We start from the raw sequence: 11,928 nt of genomic DNA, 5'->3' as shown, positions 1-11,928 counted from the left end.
ATTCCATCATTTGCGATACTTTAAAAATGGGAGGGTACAAAAAAGGGGGGAGGGCTCCCTGCAAATCTTATTACAACTCTTCATATTGTATTTAAAGTTGAAAACATTATATGGCACATGAATTCCCCTGTCCTGAATATTAAACACTGTGTCGGTTTATTGATTAGATTAGATTTTTAAATAAAAAAATGCAAAAAGTTCAAGTATATTTTAAAAATGACCTGGGGCAGACACGAACATTCTGAAAACGCCATTATTTTTGTTTATTTTTATACTTTCAAGCCCGGGGTGTCCGGTCTCTGTGCATTCATATCGACTTTTTTTGTCGAACTGTGTAATCTGACAAGATAACTACCAGAACTCATCCTTTGAACTTCTGATTTGTCCAAGGATTTTACGGAACTTTCTGTTAGAATTCCACCGATAAATTTCTTCAGAATGTTATCCCAGAGAGTTATTTTCAAATTTTTAGAATTATTTTAATGATACTTCTTCCAGAATTACTAATAATGAGTTGGTAAAATCCCTTTCTTAGTCTAGTGGTTAGAGTCCGCATCTACAAAGCAAAGTTATGCTGTAGGTGTCTGGGTTCAATTTCCGGTCGGTCCAGGATCTTTTCGTAATCTAAATTTCTTTGAATTCTCTGGTCATAAAGTATCATTGAGCTTACTAAACGATATACAACTACAAAAAATGGCAATTTTGGCAAAGAAAGCTCTTACTTAATAGCTGTGAAAGTGCTCATAAAAACACTAAGCTGAGAACCAGGTTCTGTCCCAGTGAGGTCGTAATGACAAGAAGACGATGAAGAAGATTGTTGATCTCCATGAAAGAAGTGAAAGTGTTATCAATATTTCATCGAGTTTAATGAATAATTTTCACTATGTTTTTGAAAATTTCTTAAAGAAACGAAAACTTGTTTGTAGTTAATGAGGTGTCATTGAAATATATTCAAGAATTGTGGATTCAAGTCTCGCCAACTGCATAACCTTTTAGCATAATGTTTTCATAATAACATTCATGTTGTCTAACATCTCTCTGCTTGCCGATTTTGAATACTGTCTAATAATAATAATAATAATAATAATATTTTTTTTCATTTTGTATTCAATATCTTGAAAAAATTTCTAGGGAGGCCTGCAGGAATCTACAGGAAGCCCATCCCCTATTCTTATGCCAATGGTCTTCAATCGAAGGTAAATGTCAGGGAACCAAAATATATACTTGGAAAGTCAAAGATGTATTGAGGTCACCAAAACAATGAAAACCAGTACATCACAACTGAACTTATTCATAGTATATTAGATAGGGGAACTTACGTATTGTCGGCAGCCTAAGCAGCTGAACTTTTAAGAGGGCAATTTTACGCAACAATCGAGCACAACAATTAGCAGCAGACACCTTAACTACACATGAGCACTCTTCATTTGTTAATTATTATACACAAAACACTATTTTATTCTCTTAATCTTCTATTTTTCCTCACCAAAGTCACGAGGCACTTGTTCTTTTATCGGCAATGCAATTACTATTGTCGGCAAAAAAAACGTTCACTTCGGCAATCCAAAACTGCGCGAAAACTAATTTATGTATTGGTAACATTTCGCATTTGTTGACAAATCCTGAAATTAAACGTCACTCATTATGTTCTACTCGTTGAAAGGGCCAATGCAGAAATATACAGACTACACTGAGCACAGAATTGCAGTTATAAATAGAATAGCAGAGAGTCAAATTGAATACACAACGCCACTAAATTTACGTAACGCTCTTGCGGTAGGGGGAGTAGGCTCAAACACAAAATTTATTTTTTTTCATGCAAAGACCGTTGCGGAGGGGGGAATGGTCGAAACTTGTACATTTTAATGTTATGTCATAAATGGACGCTGCCTAATTTCGTTTTCATTTATTTTATCGTTTTTTTTTTGTATTCAATCTCACTATGGCAGCATTTCGGCCGTAAAAAATGTCATTTCATGGTCTTGCAGCAAGTGCGAATCCAGCCTAGAAGTTGCAGCGTGACGTCATGGTTCATTAAGTCATAATATCGTGCTCTGCAAGAAAAATCCACGGAACACGATGATCGGATTACTTGAATTTCAGAGTTGCGTTTGAATGGGTTACATGCATGCCCCTCTTCGCTACTCACACTACTGTTTATTAGGGTGCGGCTTATTTTTCAAAACCTCTCAAAACCAAAAATTCTTGTACTCTTATGAATTCGAATCATATTAGAAGTGAAACCTCACAGTTTGAGCCAAAACTATTAAGATTTAGAGTGGGGTAAAGGGTCATGAAGGTAAATTTCAAATTATTATAAATGGACTTAAATGAAGTCACCATAACTTCGGTAATTTCCAACCAATTTTGAAACTTTCAGCACCATTATCATAAAAACTAAATTTATGAAAACTTTGTAGAATATCAAATTTGTGTGAAATCAAAACTAGTTTCAAAAACAGTAGATTACTCCAAATGTTTCCTCATTCTATTAAAATAATATCTTTGTTTGACCATAACTTCATGAATACTCAACCGATTCTAAATCTTTTTGCATAGTTTAGAAACTCACTTAATTAATTTCATACTTTTCATTCGACACATTTCACTAAAAATGATTTGACCAAGTATTCAACAAAAAACTGCACAAGACCTGATTTCTTAACAAAAAACGTCAGTTTTTTTCAATTTTTGTCAGTTAAACAATATTTTTAAAGCTGAACTGGTTTTCCTCATTTGATAAACCTTTGAAAAGGACTTGTCAATAATTTTTAAATAATTTTGAAACAATAATATATTTGCTCATGTTAAAAATATATATGCACTATTCAACCCGTAATTAAAACCAAAATGCTTTATTAACACAAGTTCTAAAGCAAAAATGTAATTTTTGGTGAAAAAAAAACATAAATAATCCAAAGAAATTCGATTTTTTCTTTAATAAATCATGTTTTTGAGTAGTTTTTGTCACAAAAACTAAGCCAAAACATTTTTTTTTAGAAACATATGTTGTATAACAGTATGGAACAACTATTTTTAGCTTAAAACATGTACAGTCAAAGCTCGTTATAACGACCACTTCGATAGCGACAAAAGCTCTCTATAGCGACATTTTTCGGTCCCTTGAAAAAGATTTTAATGTTATTACTATTCTCTATAACGACATTTCTCTATTACGACGCTCCCTTGCCATGTCGTTATAACAAGCTTCGACTGTACAAATATTTGAAATGGGGTTGAGTATTTATGAAGTTATGGTCAGACAAATATGAATTTTCCAGTAAAATGAAGAAAAAATTCGAGAAAACTACTTTAACGAAAGATTTGTTTAGATTTCAATGACAAATTTGATGTTCCACAAAATTTTATACATTTAATTTTGAAAAAAGGGACGAATGCCCCTTCTGGGTAAAGTCTCTATAAACAATTTTGAAAATAATGATGCAAAAAGTTTTGATATTGGTGAGAAATAACCGAAGTAATGGTGAAATTCACCTTCAAGACGCATGCGCCACCCCTAAATAATAGGAAAAGAGATAGAATTTAAGTAAAGTACATAATATTAAGTTTTCAGTCTGTGTGACCTGTAGTCAAAAGACGGTGAATAAATAAATATATAAATCTTAATATTTAGGCTCAAACTTTGCGGTTTTTCTTATAAAATGATTTAAAAAAAAAAGACAATTTACACCGTCTTCAGCCATGGGCTGCACAGACTGAACATAACTAACATCAGACAACGGACACACGGAACGACCAGTGGACCAGTGAAGAATTTTTCGTTTGACGAAAAGTTTTCTCCGACTGGGGCGGGAATCGAACTCACACTTCATGGCACAATACGCCTAAACAACTGACGCCGCTAACCACGCGCACGGCTATGAAGCCCATTTGAATTTATAAGAGCACACGAATTTTTGGTTTTGAGAACTTTTGGAAAATAAGCCGCACCCTACTGTCTATGCGCAAAAAATCGCTAAAAGGTAACGCGGAGATTTAAAATTCTACAGGCTATTTTTCATTTTTTATTACATTCCTATTATTCTCATTGTATGAGAAAATCAGAATAGGCCCTTTGCAAATCAATGCATTTATGACTTGACACAAAAACATCATCCTCTGATTGCCTGTAGAACAACAGGAGTGTTGCCAAAATAGTTTACCTATTGAAAGACGTATATTTTATATGTTTTTCTGTATATTAAAGTTTATGCGCTACAATCTTCAGATAAGGAAAGTATTGAAAGGCTCAATTATTACCAATGCATGCTTTGTTGCCTAATTCCAATGCATTAATTAGTTGTGTTCGATTTTTTTTTAATTTAAATTGTGAATAAAAAATACACCGCAATTGAATATGGTTTTCTGGCAACCTATTCCCGTAATAGAAAGTGATTGCCGAGGAAATCAAAGTGCATTAATTTTGATTTGTTATTTAAAGCCTAAAAATTCAGTACTTTCGAGTGTTTTATAGACAAATCAAAAGTTTTAATAGTGCATGAGTGATCGGTGCGTAGCTTTTGTGACAAACTGGTATTGGAGCGGAGAATTGGACCTTTCAAAGTGGTGAGTTTTTCTTAAGCTGTTCTTGTGTTGTTTTATTCGGCAGCTCACGAATGACGATAATTTCGTAAGCATTTATTTCATTCAATGATTAAACCCATGTTATATCATATTTTTGTGAATGATGAGATTTACATGGAAGATTATAGTTCAAGGAATATATTGAGTACATTGAAGGTAACTCTTGTTCCGTAGATAAATTTTAACAAGGACGATAAGTTAGAATGCCGAAAATACCCTCAGGGTGCCGAAGCCATCATTTACCCAATGACTTGAGCATTTTATTTTTTATTGACTTGATCACACTGTGCACTAAACAAATTAGGACAAAAATTTAAAACCTTTTCCTTGAAGGGTCCAAAGTACGACCGGCACCCTAGCATGGACATTAAGGTCCGTTCGGGAAAATATTTTTGTGCTGTAGGATGAAGAATCACTCTATCTTGCTTCATTAATAATGAATATTGAAGATTTATCTAATTTAGCGAAGTTATTAGCGAAAGAGAGGATCGATAAAGAGAAATCGCAGATGTCAGTTACACCCTATTGAAGTAACAGAGCAGATATTATTAAAAACTTTGTATTTGCAAACCTACAATTCGACACTAACATTTCAAAAGGGCGTAACTACTTAAGTAAACAAAAAGTACGACCCTCTTAAATCTTAAACCGCTAAAAACCTCCAAAAGGATACATTTTCCATTTGGAGTTCTCGGTTCATTAAACTGACCAAGCCAGCTAAAAAGTTTCCCTGTTTTTTCGTTGGACAGAACTCGTACTCCCTAAATGGCTGTGCGTGACCTTGCGATTACTCAGTGCGGTTCCCATCGGCCATTAACTCGTTTTTGTTTCGCGAACCGAGTAGGTAGATTGAACCGAACAACGCAAAAAAACAAGAGCGAGCGCCCATCAGCGTGGAATGAAATAATGTGCAAACAACCGTTCGATGGTCGGCATCACTCACTCAGCACCTCGCGAAGAAAGCCTTTCTTTCGTCGGTCGGTCGGTCGCTCACCAACCGAAGTAGCTCGCTGAGGTTAGATCGGTAGATAGGTGGGAAAACGACCACGTGGGAACAAGCGTTGTGGAAATAAAATTAAATCAAATGAATCGTAGGGTATTAATTAGGCATTTTGCGGCGTAACTTTGCAAACGTTTGCGTTGCGGTGGTAATTGGCTCGCGTGGTTCGGAAGTCATCGGTAATTAGCATTTAACGGGTGTTTGCGTGGTTTCGAATGGAAGGTTATTGCTTCCGGTTTGCGATTGGCATGAGCGAGAATTTTCTCCCAGTCACTGGTAGCTGCTGAACTGTATAGGACTGAGGGTGTAAATGATGGGGCGGCGGCATCCATTAACAACCAAACAGATTTATTCTAAACTTAGTGAACATAATCATTATGTTCTTCTGCGTTGAAAATAATCTAGTAATCTAATTGAAATATGTAAAATGACGGGCCTTCCTCAGCCTAGTGGTTAGAGTCCACGGCTACATAGCAAAGCCATGCTGAAAATGTCTGGGTTCTATTCCCAGTCGGTCCAGGATCTTTTCGTAATGGAAATTTCCTTGACTCGCATGGGCATAAAGTTTCATCGTACCTGCCACACGATATACGAATGCGAAAACGGCAACTTGGCAATGAAAGTTCTCAGTTAATAACTGTGGAAGTGCTCATAAGAACACTAAGCTGAGAAGCAGGCTTTCCCGCATAGAAAAATCCAATTTCCCGTATACTTCAAACAATAAGTTTCCTCTAACGGATAGAGTATTAGTATTCCAAACAGTGGCGTTTCTGTTGAACGGTATAGAATCTTGAGCTGTAGAATATTAACAACAGTTCAAGTCATCTATACTAAATAGTGACAATTTCTGATGGTATCCAGATTTTGTTCAATGATATGATAATAAAAACTCTCGATAAACAGTGGCAAAATAAACTCACCATCTGCGGAATGGTTTTCGTTTTTCCACATTCACATATCTGCGTTTTACTATATTTAACCGTTGTTTAACAGTTTCACGAACAGTTATACACGTTTGAAAATTATCACGGCGAGATGAACGAAGCTAATGTTTTAAAAAAGCGGTGTTATGTTTACAACGCGATTATTAAAAATTAAACAAAATGTATATTATTTAACTTAATTTGATCGTGATTAAGGTCAGATATGAGAAAAGAATAATGTAATTTTCACATTGTGTGGAACGTAGTGTTCAAATCTACCTAGATGATTTTTAGCGTGTTTGTCTTTCGTCAATCTGAAAAAAAAAACAAAACAAAAGTTCGCTGCGAAAACGTTTGGTTATTTCGAGAATAAAAAAAACATTTCCTGCGGAAATTTCCGATACTATTTGCAATTGGAGTCGAACAGTATAGCTATGGGTATAATCATATCCTAGTTAATTTTAATTTTATCTATTTTTTCCTTAAATGTGTGTTTTCCAAGTGTTGTGATGCGACTTCAATCGGGGCAAGGAACGATGCTGCTGCCTAACCATCTAAAGTTGTTCCTGTACCAAGCAATGGATTTGCTCGTTAATTTCCAGCACACAGCATCTGGGACCAGAATAGTACACCAACAGTGCTGTCCGAATCTGCCATCTCCACTAGCTGCAAGAATTTTGGTAAGACATAGTTCTATTCGAAGTCCGTCAAGCAACCTGCCGGGATCAAGATGGGGATGCTTCATGCTGGAATTGTAGGAATCGAAGCTGAAGATTTGATACCAGCGGAAGGGTAGCTGACTGCCGGATCGAGAGTTACCGGAATATTTTTACCGCTTCAATGCTCCGAATCAGTGTTAAGCACAATATGATTTTGTCTGTGATATGATATTGAAGCCGGAGGCACCTTGCAGAAAATGTAACTACGTATGACTTAATTGACTAATAATAATACGAAAATAACGACAGTGATTGAATTGGTTAGTTTATTTAAAAAAAAGAAATAATGTCCCCATCATTTCTAATCCGACAGATCAGTACAAAGAAGGGTTAAAAAATCATAAAGTACAATAAACTAATAATTACCCATACATTATTTACATTGCTAGAACAAGAATGGTTGGACTGATTCTGAACTATTTGCCTTACCATTAATTGGTAAAAAAATTACCGTATATCGACCATCCGGCAAATAGCGAACGAAAAATTTTGTTCGAGAAATTTGGCAATTTTATATGGTTACATAACTTAACCGCCTATTCCCCACATTGTTATTTGTTCAATACAATTTGCCAGACTGTCAAAACCATTCCCGGTAGTGTTGGTTTATTGTAATTTGGATATTATCTGAAACTGTTTAGATATTGTCGTAAATTGTTGTGGATAGTTCGGGAAATAGTATCTGTACGGTTTCAGTTTATGCGGGTTGTCCTAGTGAGGACGTCAAGCCAAGAAGAAGAAGGGATGTTTGAAAAAATTATGAGGGGCTATACTGCCGTTCTATGCATTTGCCCCGTGGTTCATAAGGTTTACATAACACATGGGAGAAGTAGGCGTAGAAGGGCAGTATAGCTGACAAAGATTTAACAAAATGAAATTTTGGACCCCCAAAACCACATTAAATCTGCAGACAAAGGTTAAATAGATTATCAAAAAGCACGAGGAGTTCAAACAAGTGCACTTTTTATTCTCGTTTGTTCACCCAAAATCCACCCAATTCACTACTATACACCAAACGCAACGACTGTCGCCTGTCCGACCTTGACGTTTACCCCGTTGAATAGCACTTGCTCGCCGCATAGGACCCAACAGCAGGTGTGGAGTTTGCATGTGACGGAATGCAAACATTTAATTGTCCATCAACGGCTGCATACAAACAGAGACTGCACCCGTTTCAGTCTGTCTAGGCCTATTGTTCTTTTCCCAGGTGGTGCAACGACAAAGCCCCAATGCTATCGACATATCCCTCTTCCGGCGAAATCCAATCACTCGGTTCTTAACCCTTTCAGGACGGGTAGGACACAATGACCCAGCTTCTTAATTCGGGAGTATAGAATCAAGAACGATTAAAAGGTACACAATTTGTTCGACAATGTTAAGCCTTTAAAGTGGAAAGTCCAGGTTTGATATTACATAGCGATCAGGGTGACCTAGTACAATCTCGAAAAGTATATTTCAACATATTTTAACATTGTTTTTGAAACACTCAAATATGTATGAAGTCTATGAGTAGATAAAAAAATCCTGAAAGGGTTGATCCGTAGTCTGCTGCTGCTGTTGCCGTGTTGTGGTTCAGGTGGATGAAGATAAGTCGGCTTTTCTCGTCCGGCAAGCTGTACATATTTGCTCGGCGGTTACACACTGACGTAAGTGTTGTTTTGGAGTACCTAAACCGCTCGCTCCCTGCAGCAGCTCGGCCATCATCGGTGTGATGTCGTCGCCCTAGTAGTCTCTGGGTGTGGGGTGGGCACTACTCACCAGATGGTTGGCATGGCTTTAAATGCTTTTCTCTGTTCCCCCGATAGGCAGCCCAACACGATGAGAATGCCATCAAGAGTGGTCTAACATTGGGGAAGGGCCTAACTGCAAAATGTAGACAAACTCGATTTTTCTTTATTCGTACCTATTTCTTCGTCAATAAGCCCTAAAAGCTTTCACGAGTATCCACATTCTATTATTAGAGGTTATTTTTTTTATCAAATTTTAAAAGGGCGTATCTGATAATAAAACAGGGGGCTTTCATAACTGAGTGGTTAGAGTCCACGGCTACGAAGCAAAGCCATGCAGAAGGTGTTTAAGTTCGATTCCCGGTCGGTCCAGGATCTTTTCGTGATAGAAATTTCCTTGACTTCCCTGGGAATACAGTATCATCGAACCTGCCACACGATATACGAATGTGAAAATGGCAACTTAGGCTGAGCAAGCTCTCAGTTAATAACTGTGGAAGTGCTCATAAGTTGAGAAGCAGGCTCTGTTCCAGTGAGGACGTAATGCAAAGAAGAAGAAGTTTTAATTTTTATTGAGAATTTCCCCATGATTAGGTTTTGCAGATAGGCCCTTTTTAAATGTTCGCTAGTAGCATGGATAGATTGGGCGATGATGGAGTAAAATGACGATGCGAACGACGATGATGATGGTGATGGTGATGCATACGTCAACTCTTTTATTGCATTCGGTAAGACCATTGACAACGACGACGAAGGAATGGACGCAATATTGGAACGTGATTGTGGTTAAATCGAGAGTGAAGAAGTCAGTCCACAGTGTGTTGGGAAAATGTGGGGCTTTTGCTGGTCTGGTGTTGTTTTATGTGTGACGGACGATATGCCATTACTGGAGGGGGCTTTCCATGAGTGGTTTTCGTTGGAGTAGGTAGCCGTGATTACGATCGATCGAGTTAAAGTGGCGAATGGTTTAATGAAATGGTTTTAGCAAGAGGGCGACAGATGGGAAGAGGCTTTTCTGGAATAGGCAGAGTTTTATAGGTGGTGAGATAAATGCAATTGGAGCGTAGAAAAAAAAAACCTTATCTACTAAAGCATAAGCATAAGCATTGACCACCGTACATACAACTCGTAGTTGCTACCTCGTTATTGACCAGAATAATTGAAGTTTCAGAAGGAATAAAGAGATGCAGCTTGGGAGTACATCTTCAATGTTCACTTTCGAGAACTCCAAACATTTAAGTCAATAACGGCGCCGGTCACGTCCTTACGGTCATCGGGGAAGGGAAGGAATGTTAGTGTGACGTCCATTGCTACTAGAGACCGAGATCACCTCTGCATCTCCATGGTCGTCATGGGAAGGAGCTTTGTTAGTGGGGAGAGATCATAGCTGATTTTTCAAGGGTGGAGAGCGGCTGTCAAGAAAAACCGCCAACCTAAGTCCAGAGCCAGTTTTAAGGATAAACGGGGACAAGTAAAAATCATTATTCGTAAATATACAGGTAATCAATGCGTTAGAAATATATTGTTTGCAAGTACGTGCTACTGCAGTGTGCTGTTGGCAATTTCAGCAGATTCTGCTAATTCATAAAAATAAATGCTTTCGAGAATATTGATTACGCATTCGTCATTGTTTGTTTGTTTATATTTTGGAACCAGCGAATACGTTGGATAGCAATATAGAGTCGCAAGTACATCCCTTGGGATTTAAAGTGTCTCGGGTCATTATTTAGCACTGGATAAAATTCTGGCGCGGTTATCCAGCGTCACGAGTTTCAGAAAATACAGAGAGATGAGCGCGGGATTTCCCCAACCGGGACAACCACGGACCACTAGGGGGCATTCCCTTGGCGAAGCCATTGTAAATAAGTGTCGTTGTTAATTGATGAAGGTAAATGTAAGGAAAAAAACGAATGAAACTCATGGTTTGTTTGAAAGTGTTTCAACGCATTGTCGAACTATCATTCTATTTTGATCAAACACAATTACTGGTAAAAATACTAGTAATGCAATTCTGTCAACCTACAAGTCTAGTAATTCCTTGCTGAATTTGTTAGCCATTTTAAGAGTCAACTAGAAAAAGAAATTACCATAGATCCTAAAGGTATCAGTGAGAAAATGGCTGATATATTTCTACTAATCCTATGTAGGTTTTTCAAGGTTCCTTTCAAAAATCCTCGAAAAAAAATTCTTCCTTGGCGAGCTATGGATGATATTATAAATATTTGAATTTTTTTGTGGAATTCAAACTGCACAGTGGCCATCATACAAAGGTCGGACGAAACCTCAATTACGTCCCAAATCGCTTGATAGTGGTTGTATATTAACTATATTTTATACCTGATATCACTCCGTTGGAAAATAGCTGTCAAATGAAAAATTCAATTTTCTAGTGAAATTTGTCCAAATTCAGTTTTTTTTAACAAATCTAATAGAAAGGCTATTATTAAAAAAAATAGTCGTAATACAGAAATTTGTGTAGAAACCTGAACTAGAGATACATATTTAACTTCTTTCAGTAAAGTTTTAATCGTGTTATTGCACATTATAACAGATTTGAATAATGAAATAGATAAATTATAATGAAAAATGAAAATAGATTTTTTACCTCTAGGGGCAAAGAGGGGTTAGAAAAATTATTTTCAATTCAGAAAGTATGGATGATTTGCTGCTTCATGAAGAATGACTCATTTTCTCGAAACTAGAGTTTACATATTTCTCAGGAGCACATAAATGTACTGACGAGCCTCCTACCAAACCGTCTCTCAGCTCATCGGAATCCTAGTATGCTGAGCTAGCCGGAGGCTCACGAAAATTCTAAAAGCGCGCGCTGGGTGATGTGCACTCGAGGAGACTCGTCTCATACGCTGTTCAACGCTACGGTTCGCCATCGGTATCCAAGTTGTGAAACAACAGCTTAGTAATGAAGAGCCTCTTCAACTATTTTCGCATCATTATGCCAGGTGTCTAGATGCCCT

The 11,928-nt window shown here is 37.1% G+C and overlaps 1 long non-coding RNA gene across 1 annotated transcript; it reads left to right on the top strand.

Annotated features, from left to right (window-relative positions):
• Positions 1-1,109: 1,109 nt before the first annotated feature.
• Positions 1,110-7,478, top strand: LOC110681267. The gene is made up of 2 exons (XR_002503144.1): positions 1,110-1,196; positions 7,010-7,478. It is a non-coding gene; the product is annotated as an uncharacterized LOC110681267 (long non-coding RNA).
• The last annotated feature ends 4,450 nt before the right edge of the window (positions 7,479-11,928 follow it).

Source organism: Aedes aegypti, unplaced genomic scaffold (assembly GCF_002204515.2).
Source record: "Aedes aegypti strain LVP_AGWG unplaced genomic scaffold, AaegL5.0 Primary Assembly AGWG_AaegL5_hic_scaff_637_PBJ_arrow, whole genome shotgun sequence".
Taxonomy (NCBI): Eukaryota; Metazoa; Arthropoda; class Insecta; order Diptera; family Culicidae; genus Aedes; species Aedes aegypti.
Note: the sequence above shows the minus strand (reverse complement) of the source record. Positions and strands in the feature narration are given on the sequence as shown.